The 11,568-nt window shown below is 37.9% G+C and overlaps 1 protein-coding gene across 10 annotated transcripts in view; it reads right to left on the bottom strand.

The window, feature by feature from the left end:
* The window catches only part of LOC106470776 (HMG box-containing protein 4-like), a 79,776-nt gene that overhangs the window by 60,750 nt on the left and 7,458 nt on the right, over positions 1-11,568 (bottom strand). For all 10 annotated transcript variants that reach the window (XR_002613128.1, XM_013931344.2, XM_022399415.1 and 7 more), the window contains one exon: positions 7,652-8,098. The gene's annotated coding sequence lies outside the window, so the exon portion shown is untranslated. The remainder of the gene's footprint in view (positions 1-7,651; positions 8,099-11,568) is intronic.

Here is an 11,568-nt window from a genome sequence, read left to right as displayed (position 1 = left end):
ATAAAGTTATATTTTGTTGCTAAGCAACATGACATAAAAAAGCCATTGTTGCTAAGTTGTGTTACTAAAATGCACTGGCTTTTCTATATATATTAGAGTTGTTAATCTAAATGATTTTTAACAATAATTATTCTATGAATACACAATAAATTCTTTTCATGAATAATCTAAATATTGATTGGCTCGACTGCCCTTTCTGCCTCTTCGTTTGTCAAGCTTGATTTTGCAAGAGGTGGACTCTCCAGAAAGTACTGCAAAAGCAGAAACCAGGGTGTAGCAACCAATCTGGTGCTATCAACAAGACCCAACAATGGGTTGGAACAAATCATATATGAAGTGGAGAGAAGGCTTAGAGTTGTAATCCCATCCTGACTTGATGGAATGCATCCAATGCCAAAGCCTGAAGATGAGGTACTGGAGACAAAATTGCCAGCAATTGGATGATCCAATGAGAGGCCAACCTACCAATCAAAGTTGCAAAATGAGAACCAGTCCATTAGAACCTTGCAATGCAGCATCTATTCTGTCAGGAGAATCTGTCTGGATGGAGACAACTGACCTACTACTACAGGCATCACCCATGGAACATGGCAAGCTAGTAGGGTGATAAAGTAGAAATGGTCTCGAAAAAGGAGGTCCAAAATTCTTAAACAAGGAGCCATGTACCAAGTGCTTCCTCAATGAGAAACACAAAATTCCATCACGGAGTTTTCAGAGTGAAGCCTGACGATTTTCCCCTGAATAAGCCAAGACCATAAGACATTGAATACTGAAGAGGAAAAAGGACTAAACAATTGTGTAGGAAATCCTCTTCATCCATGCATAGACCCTGGAGTTCCTGATTATTGGTATGTGCACCCCATCCCTGAAGCAAGGCAATTGTGAAGAGATGGAACTCTGGAAGAGGTGGTGGTAGAGGAACCCATATCATAGTAGCGTCCTGACTTAATAACCCCCTCGAGATTGAAGAATGATCCCAACTAAGGAAACTGGGGAAATCAATGAATCGATGTTCATGATCTGTTGGTCATATAAAGACCATAAAAAGGATTTCTTGTGCTCTTGTCCCAAAGGCATGAGGGATTCAAGTGATGCCCACATTTACAGAACAGAAAGAACCAACTGTGCAATGAGAAAAGGGGAGGTGAGTAAGAGTCTAGCATCCTATTCCATAGTGTTGAGCCAGATGGAGAAGGGAAAATTTATCCTACAACCAGAATTACCAATATGGGGTATTTATAGGTCTCAACTGCAGGAACAGGGTGCAATCAATTTGAATTTAGTATTACGAGGAGAATCCAGCAGTGGCTGGTCCAACTCACTCTCACATCAGACCTCCTGGAGCAATAACTTAGGAGGGAGAAGGAGAGAGAGAGGGTTCACAGCTTTGACTTCTTCTCAAGAGAGTGTAGAGAGAAATTATGGTAATATATGTATGCTACACTTCCAAGGGAGCCTCCATGGTCCACCACCCCAACAGCTAAGAACTCCCAAACTCCACTTGAGGAAGAGAAGGTAAAAGACAGTGGAGAGTCCAAAGGAAGACACACGGAGAAAGTGCATTGAGTGACTGTGAAACCCTATTTTAAAAAGCAGGCCATTCCCAATTTATTCAATCGAGGGAGCAGAGTAATGGGTAGAAATCCCCTTCTGCTTTACTCATGATAGTCCATGAGTGACAGTCCACTAAGTACGAAACAGAATTATATATATATATATATATACCACTAGGTAAGCCACTAGAGATCTTGCTGAACACCCCATCTCAACAGTGTGTGTTGCAATCTTAAAGATAACAGGTGCAGGTTAAAGTAAGACATACCTGACCAGGCAAAACTCACCAGTGAGCAGGATCTGAATATATAACAAAGACACAAGGAGAGGCACCTGAGAAAAAACCTGAAAAATTACACTTACCCAAGGCTGAGTCGAACTGGAGAATTGCCACTGGAGGGAAACGATATCCACCAGAGAAGAATACAGCCAGATGAAGTAAGTAACGAGACAAAAGTATGAGTAGTAGTCCACAGTCCAGCCTGGAAAATCTCCTTCAGAGGATGATGAAAAAGAGCCCCGAGAGACAAGTTGACATGTCGAAACAAATAAGAGGAGACACTATACAGAAGGCATCCTACTGAAAAAAGGGAAGAGTAAACCAACTGAATAAGCCAGCAAACCCAACCTGTCATGGAGATGGGGGAAAGGTCATGAGATATCAAAAGGCTCCAAGGAAAAATAAACAGGAACAAGAACCATGAAAGGTGTATAAGCAACACAGCATCACATAGCCTGCACAGGAAACAGAAGGAAATCTGGAAACACCCAGGAACAAATATGGGAAATGGATGGACAATGGTGAGAAGTCAGAGACTCCCCTTACAGTCAGTGGAGGTCTCTGAAGGGGGAACCAAAGCTGAGCCTGTCAAACTAAGCCACTCAAATAACTTTACATGGAGAGTTTCGGATGAAGGAAATACATTAGGGGAGGTGATGCATAGGTGGGAAGACATAAAAAGGAAGGCCTCTCAACTAGAAAAAGTAGCTGAACCCAAAGTCAGAGGCCAAGGAACTGGAGACCAGAAAGACAGCTGGATGCAACCCAGATTAGTACCCAGTTGAGAGAATAACCACCTGAAAACTGGAGGATGGAGGAACCACTCCATAGGAATGAACATGTGGATGGTAAAACCTATCCACAACGAGATTCAAAATACTGGGAAGAAGGCAAGCCAAGAGCAGGCCCAGAAGCTGCAGCTACAAAATTAAAATACAATGGAACCAGAACCAGAAACCCACCTATTTGCAGAAGTACAGGATCACTTGGAAGTTGGAAGATAGCACTAAAACCATTTTCTTTAGCAAAAGATGGAAGATGAGAGACAGAGTTCCACAGATAATGGAGAGCACAAAAACTGAGAAATGAAGCACAGATTCACCAAAGTTCAATACTTGGAAATATCCAAGGAATTGATATGTACTCCAACCTACAAGGGAAGCATCGATGAAAAACATAAGACCCCAAAAGTTGGTCACTGTCTCACCACCACCAAACAACTTTGGTCCGATGGAAAGAATGAAATACAACCAGATGAACCAAGGGATCCAAGCAAACCAATGAAGCCCAAATCCCTGAAAGAAATAGAACCTCTCAAGGTAGCCAGGAATTGGCCTTGAAGACTAAATGCTCCATATCCCAAATACTGAGTGGAGAATGAAATGTCCAAATGATGTTGGGAAGGGAAGAAAATAACCCAAGAGAACCAAAAAGAGGGAAAATAGAAAACCCTCATATTAAAGAAACAAAGTGCACAATCTGCCTCCTCCAGGAGCAAACTGATGGGGACTGAAGACAGGAAGAAGCCACAAATCAGTTGTCCCGAGAAAGATGAGACTGGATGACTAACACTGGTAGACATCCAACAAAGTTTGTGACTACTCAAAAAACATGGAATGGATCCAAGGGAAACCCAAATGGAAGGGCCAGGAACGGAAAAATATCCTCCCCCTGAAAGAATATGGGAAAGGTTGCAACTACTATGTCAAACAAGGACACCTACAAACAAGGTGTGAAAACCCAATGAAGAGACAGAAACAACAACCTGGTGGAACAATGAGGAACCAGATGCTGAAGTAGACAGGAGAGGTCGATAACAAGCCACCATACATCAGTCGAGGAGAGGACAATGAAAGGCTTAGAGGAAAAGTCCTGGACAGACTAGAAAGTCTTTTTTCCTGGACAGTCTTTTTTTCATAGAACCCATGGAATGGAAGTGAAGGTCTCCCAAAAGTCAACAAAACAGAGAAACCCAGTCTCTACAGGATTTGACTCCACCATGTAGAGATCCATATCATAGTCAACATCCAAGGTGAGCATGGGAAAATGAGCAAAAAGGGGAGAACATTGAGATGCAGGTAAAAGACAAAAGGGGAAGTAAGCAAGATGACTGCATTGATACAGGACCCCAAAAAAAGTAAAACATGTCTCAAAAACTGTATTATACAAAAACGGAGCCAATTTAAATTCTCCTTGAATGGTCATTTCTTGGGCTCATTGTCACCTGTGGACTTCCATTTCTTCTGACAGGAGCTGACACACCTTGAGAAGGTTGGTTACTTCATCTCGCCAACAAATCTTAGAGAATCTGTGTTTGAAGATATGAGCAGCCACAGGTAATCCTATAAGTGTTTCCACAACATGTCAAAAGCTGCATGCCATGAATTTACACAGAAAAGTTACAGCCCACAAGCCACTGATAACAAAAACAAATGCACACTTTTGATTGGCATGAGGCAAGGCACACCAAACCTGGACCGTATATCAATGGAAATCGGTCCTGTGGAGCAACGAGTCATGCGACATGCTCTTCCAGTCTGATGGACGTGTTTAAGTATGGAGGATGCCTGTAGAACACTTATCACCTGAATGTGTTGTCCCAACAGTGAAGTTTGGAGGTGGTGGTATCATGGTCTAGGGGTGCTTCTCGTGGTATGGACTAGGTCCACTGATTGTAGTGCATGGATCCATGAATGCTGAGTCCTACATTGATGTTCTGAACAATTCTGTTTGTCCTACATTGTGGCAATTTTATGGTACTCGCCATTACATCTTCCAACATGATATACTCCATGTCACAAAGCAAGGACTATGAATGTGTGGTTTAAAGAGAATAACATCAGAACATTGCAGTGGCCAGCACAGAGCCCCGACGTCAACCCGATAGAACATCTTTGGGATGAACTGGAATGCAGAATTGGGGCAATACCAATATGGCCCTCTTCAGTAGCAGAGCTTCAAATAAGGAGTGGAGCACAATACCACCAGCTTTCTACCATTAATAAGTAAACAGTCTTCCATGACACATTGAAGCAGTCATTATGGCCAAAGGTGGGTCAACATGCTATTAATTTCTTGGAATAAAGACATTTTATTCATAACTACCTGTATCCCTTTATTTTTGGTAGGATAGTGTAGATCTAAGCATGAACAAAAAATTACCTTCAACAAAAACAAAAGAAAATTTCAAGTGTTATGCAAATTAAACATCCACACAATCTCTATACCTGCCTGTAAAATGTTGAACAAACAGGGATGACAATGTAGCTTCAACTTTATTCTGCATATCACAGGTACTTGCATAAGTAAGGCCTTCAACTAAGTTAAAGTAACTTGGATAGTATTGAAAGTAGTTGCATCAGAAAGCATGCTTTAGCAAAGTTAATAGCACAACTCTAAAACTGTGAACAACAGGATCTATATTATTTTGAAAAGCAGAGTTTATGTACAATCCTCTCAACTTTGCACAATAAACAACATGGAAGGTGAGAGAGAGTGGAAAATTATGGGTACGTTATCCATCTTCTGCAATGGATAAAGAACATTCAGAAATGTTTAGTTACATGTTTTGTTGACAAAATGAATTCAAACTGTACAAGGAAAAACTTTTAATATTCCAGAGTTAAGTATCAGATTTGAAGTGACTTTTTTGAAGCACTTAAGACTGGTTGGAATTAAGATAATCTGTTTCTGGATGGTCTGTCTGAATGATGGAACAGAAGTATAGGAAATACAAAATTCAGTATTTAAATATTAGGAGTAATACATGTAGATTTAAGCTGTAAGTCCAGTAAGTCCAGTTTCAAATTTGTGTAGCAATATTATTTATAATTTACATGTAGAGTACATCTCTCTTACGATTAGGTTCAGTTGCTTAAATTATTTTTAACTTTTATTGAATAAACATACCGATAGAAAGAGCTGCATGTATATTTAGTTTGATTCTTAGCTATTTACTGGTTTTGATGGATGAACTAAATGGCATTCTGTGCCTTTTGTGCTTTTCTTTTTTCTTGTACTTGTGATATTTCATGAATACAAGACTATGTAGAAGCAATAACAGTAATTAATGAAGACTATATGTTTGATATGTAACATTAAACACACTAACAACTAGGTACATGGGTTGGTTTGTAACAATTTATAATCCAGTACCACTAGAGTATGGCCAGGCATGGCCAGGTGGTTAGGGTGTTCAACTTGCAATCTGCAGGTTGCAGCTTCAAATCCCCATCCCACATGCTCACCCTTTCAGTCGTGGGGGCATTCTAATGTGATGATCAATCCAGTATTCATTAGTAAAAGAGTAGCCCAACAATTGGCGGTGGGTGGTGATGACAAGCTGCCTTCCCTCTAGTTTTTCACTACTAAATTAGGGATGGCTAGTACAGATAGCCCTTGAGTAGCTTTGTGCAATATACAAAAAACAAACAAATGACTAGAGTAAAAGCAGGAAATTTGAAGACCTGTTTTACTGTTTGCTTTCACAAACTTTTCTTCAATTTCATAATATCCTTATTTTTCATTTTTTGGTGTTATATCTTTTAATATTACTAACAGTATACTTTGTAAAAAAGTGTATGTACTTGGTTTGTGCTGTTGCTTGAACCAAAGACTTAAGTATTAAAAAATGCATTTTGAAATATATTTTACTATATCTCTAAAGTATTGTTACAGCTACAATGTAATGAATGTGTAATTGAACTGTGGACTGAGACAGAGAGACATATTGTTGAGTCGAGCACGTGAGGCGTTCATTGTGAATTATAGCATTTGTTATAGCGTGACTGTGAAAATTAAGTGTATTGCAAAGTTGTATTCAGAAAGAATAAACCAGTTTTATTTAAGAAAGGACTTGTGTCACTAAAGTTTCATTAGAAAGAATTTTACGGAAAATTAACTAACGAATGGAGACGTCACGTCTTGACTGTCTTATATATAAAAGAATACCAAAGTCTAGTAACCTCCCAAGGATTCACGAAGCTTCAAGAATATGACGTGTTACTAGCGTCACGTGACTTCCGCTGTCGTAACAGTATATTTAAAATATGCTTTTGTATTGTTTTCTCACCTTGAAATTTTACTGATTCTTACATGTCCACATTTTACACACTTTCTTTTACAACATTCATAATTGATTATGATACTTTTTATCCTATTCTTCAATATTTAATTGTTTTGGTTTTGTGAAGTAAATGCTTTATTAATCTGTTTAAATTTATCAATATTCACAAATACTTATTCAGTTAGCTCTTTTCGTCATCTGAAAGTTACTTATCTTATTTTATCTTATTAACCATAACAAATCTTTAATCCCACTTTAAATCCCTTTGATTATTTCTAATGATGTTATATCTAATTAGAAGATTGTGTTTGAATGGCTTTAGTTTTAGAAAACACAGCTTAATGCAAAGCTACATTTGTCCTTTAGATTTCAAAGCTTTTGTAAAATTTTTCACCATTAAAAATGGGTGGATACTTGCTGAATTCCCTCTTTGTTTTATGCATTTTAATAGATAAAGTGGATATAAATAAAGTAATTAAATTTTGCATAATTGAATAAGATGAGCCTAAAATATGATTTTATCTCTTCAATACCAATCATTGATTTTATAGGAACTTTGTATTTGTTATTTGTTTTTTCCTTCTAGTTATCCATGAACAAATCATGCAACTTCAATCAAATCTAGAATACATACAATGAAAGGAAACTGATAAGAATTAAATGAGTTAAAAGCCCAAAAACTGGGTACAACAAGTACAGAAAAGGTTAGAGTAATGACCATATTGTACAAAGTTTAAGAATGTTCTTATTACCTGACTCAGATGAAGAGCTTGAACTTGTTCCAGATGTCAGTGCAGATCCATGAAACTTACTTGTAACAACAGGGAAAATAACAGATTTGTTTACCAGTTTTGGAGAAGTGGTGTTAAAATTAAGATTCTTTGTAGGAGATTCTAATCCATGTTTCTTTTTCTCTGAACTAAGAAATATTTGTTTTGTTGGAGGAATCAGCAAAGGTGACTTTCTTGGAGGCACTGAAATTGTCACCAGAGGAACTTTTATGGGTAATTTCAATGGAACTACTTTCTTCTCAGTTTCTTGTTCAGAATCATCTGATGATTTAGATTTTTTATAAGGCCTTTCTTCTTTTTCAGGTACATTGAAATCTTCCATTTCCATCAGTTTGGCAGATTTCTTTCTCACACGACCAGATCTAGAAATACCACCAATTCCATGCATGTCTGATTTTTTTATTCAACCTACATGAGAATAGAGACATTATATCATACATGCATTATAAAACAGAAATAAAAACTCTTCACTTCATTTAACTTAAGTAATAATTGCAATAATCATTACTGTTATAAATACTAAAAATAGTGAAACCCCACCTTCAATTCTTTCGTACAAAAGAATAAAGTACAACAATCAACCCACTCAGTAAATCATAAATTATACTTTTTTGCATCAAACATACTTGACTAATTATAGTTTATTTACATTGTATGTATTGATACATATTACACACTATTCTTATCATCATTTGTTTCAAAACATTACAGTTATTAAAATGGACTTTTTTGATTCTGCATCATACATTGCCAATCTAAGCAACCAATGACAATTTTGGTATTGATTTAATAAATTTATTTGACAATAAAAATATTCAACAAAATTACAGATAACTGAACAGAAGTTATACAACTAGTTAACAGGGACAATGGAAGAAAAATAGAAGACATAAGTGTGGCCCTGGGAGGTTCTAAGGAAATAAAACAAAGTCATTCAACCCATAGGAATAGATACTCTCCCTCATTGAAATTATCAATGAAAACATTCGAAGAAAATGAAATCTTGTCCTTCATATCCATATAATTATCTAACTAAAGTAAAATATCTTAAACTAATTGCATATGGCAAACCGCTTAACAATTTTTTTAATTCTAACCAAAAATAGTTTTATCAAAGAGCAAGTAATCATCTATAATTCTTAAGACATTAGCATTAGGCCTATTACATTTTCAACCCTTTGACTGCAGCTGCTTTAAATGTAAACAGAATATTTGCACACTGTATACAGCACACTCGCTTTCAACTGCCAGAAACTAACTGTATCCTGTAAGGCAAATCAGCAGTCAATGGGTTAAAGACTACATTCTTAATCTAGTCCCTTACGGATTTTCAAGAATTAGAAGTATTCCAATCACACTATAATTGTCAACTCCATTGCCAATGACACCATTTTACTCAACCTACAGCTCTTCATGCCAGCTGGGATACAACAAACACAGCAATAGTCATAATATGGCACATATATGGTGGTTGGAATACTATTATTACAGTATATTATGAAAATCCCTAAGGAACTGGATTAAGAATGTAGTATTTAAAAATGTAATTGCCCTAACAGTAATGTCTTGTGTAAAATATAATTATAATCATTTTTGCCAGCTTGCAAAAGGTGTACACAAGTTTCCATCTAGCTTTCCAAAGTTTAAGATAAAAAAAGGAAATTTATAAATTCAAGCTTTTCCTTTTATCAAACAGACATTGTTCAAGCCATAACATTCGTGAACTCAAGCTTCTTGTAGTTTTTCTTTGTTCCAGAGAAAAGATGTTAGCAAAATTGCACACTTAAGAAATATTTTATTTCCAAAAAATTGAGAGTATTATATCAAAATCAGGGAACATATGGGGCACACCATGCTTGTCCTTTGTATGAATCCTAAGCTACTATCAGCAGTTCCATCTTTTATAGTTAACTTTGCTTCTCTAGTATTAACGAAAACACTATGTAACCCCATGCTTTCCATTAATATAGTGTAAGCCAACCACTAAATTTTTAAAAGTGGAAACTCCTGGTCCTATTTCACCTTCAAAAGCCGAAAAACATTCTTTCACCGACTACAATGAAAATATCTGGTACATCATATCTTCCCTTTATGTGGCACAAACTAGTATTCAGAGTCCTACTTCACATCTCAATGTCTTAACATTCTGGTAAAAAATGGTAAAATTCTTCCTTTACCACCTGACAACAGTGTCCTGCTTGGATTTTTATTCATTTATGTAATAAAACATAAATTAATCAATTTACAAGTAATGCCTATATAAATTCACAACAACACACATGTTGAGTACATTATACTGATATGATTTTTGAGCCTCACCATGTTGTTACAATAGTATCGCCACTTCTGGTCATGCTCTACCTGATGAACATGCATCTCAATAACAGCCCTGCAGTGTAGTTTCCAATACAAAAAATGCTCCATTGTAAAGCTGTTACATCAAAAGCACAGCATTCCTCCCTGTGTACTTTCTATAATTCATCTAGTGTGAAAACAATGATTTACAATTACACTTTCGAACAATTCAATTACACCAGAATCAATAGATGTTGCATCTGTTGACTTAACTGGTAGTTCTTCCTATGGAATTGCATGAATATTGGTTTCATTTTCCAGCTGCTTGATGTATAGAATGATTAAATTGATAAGTCATGGAAGCAACTTGTGTTATTACTTTTTCAGACCGAGATCCTTCTTCATTAGGTTAGATACAGTTGCCTGTGTATGGCTTTTGCCACTGAACTTTGTGACCATGGATTCTCACCTGTTAATAAACAATACATCTTGCTTACCACAGTTGGGGTACAATTTGATTTGGGTCTTTCTCTCTTGAAAATCCTGGTGCCCAAGTTGATACATATTCACTTGTTTTCAATGTCATTAAGTGCAGTTCAAAGGTAGTCTCTCTGAGCCCTTTGAAGTACGCAGTGGCGTCAAACAAGGCTGTGTGCTCGCCCCCACTATTTTTGGGATCTTCTTCACCCTCCTCCTGAGATATGCATTCGGTTCAGGACAAGAAGGGATATATCTTCGGACTAGATCAGATGGTAGACTCTTCAATCTTGCCCGCCTGAATGCGAGGACAAAGGTTCGTAAAGTACTCGTTAGGGACATGCTGTTTGCTGACGACGCTGCAGTTGCGACTCACACCGAACAGGAACTGCAACTGCTGATGGACCGCTTCTCGCAGGCCTGCTAAGAATTCGGACTAACCATCAGCCTGAAGAAGACAAATGTCCTGAGCCAGAACACACTGGCACCACCAGTCATCAATATCGATGACTATGAGCTCGATGTCGTTCACCAGTTTATCTACCTTGGCTCTACCATTACTGACAGCCTCTCGCTTGATGCTGAGATCGACAGGAGGATTGGAAAGGGAACCACAATGCTTGCTCACCTTACGCCAAGAGTGTGGACAAACTCTAAGCTGACCGTGAAGATGAAGATGGGTGTGTACAGCGCCTGTGTCCTCAGCACCCTTCTATATGGCAGCTAGACGTGGACTACTTATGTCAACCAAGAGAACAGACTGAATACCTTCCACTTCAGAAGCCTGCGACGCATACTTGGTATCTCCTGGTAAGACAAGGTAACTAACATTGATGTCTTGTCTCTTACGAACCAATCTACCATGTACACTTAGTTACGACAGCGCCGGTTGCGCTGGATAGGCCACGTGCACCGTATGAAGGATGGCTGAATCTCAAAAGACATCCTCTACAGAGAGCTTGCTGAAGGACAGAGAGGCATCGACCGCCCGCAGCTGAGAATCAAGGATATTTGCAAAAGAGACATGAAGGTGCTCAACATCGACACCGGAACTTGGGAGGACATCGCTGCCGATCGTGCCGACTGGAGAAACACTCTCCATAAAC

The sequence above is a fragment of the Limulus polyphemus genome, unplaced genomic scaffold (assembly GCF_000517525.1).
Source record: "Limulus polyphemus unplaced genomic scaffold, Limulus_polyphemus-2.1.2 Scaffold4213, whole genome shotgun sequence".
In the NCBI taxonomy this organism is placed as follows: domain Eukaryota; kingdom Metazoa; phylum Arthropoda; class Merostomata; order Xiphosura; family Limulidae; genus Limulus; species Limulus polyphemus.
Note: the sequence above shows the minus strand (reverse complement) of the source record. Positions and strands in the feature narration are given on the sequence as shown.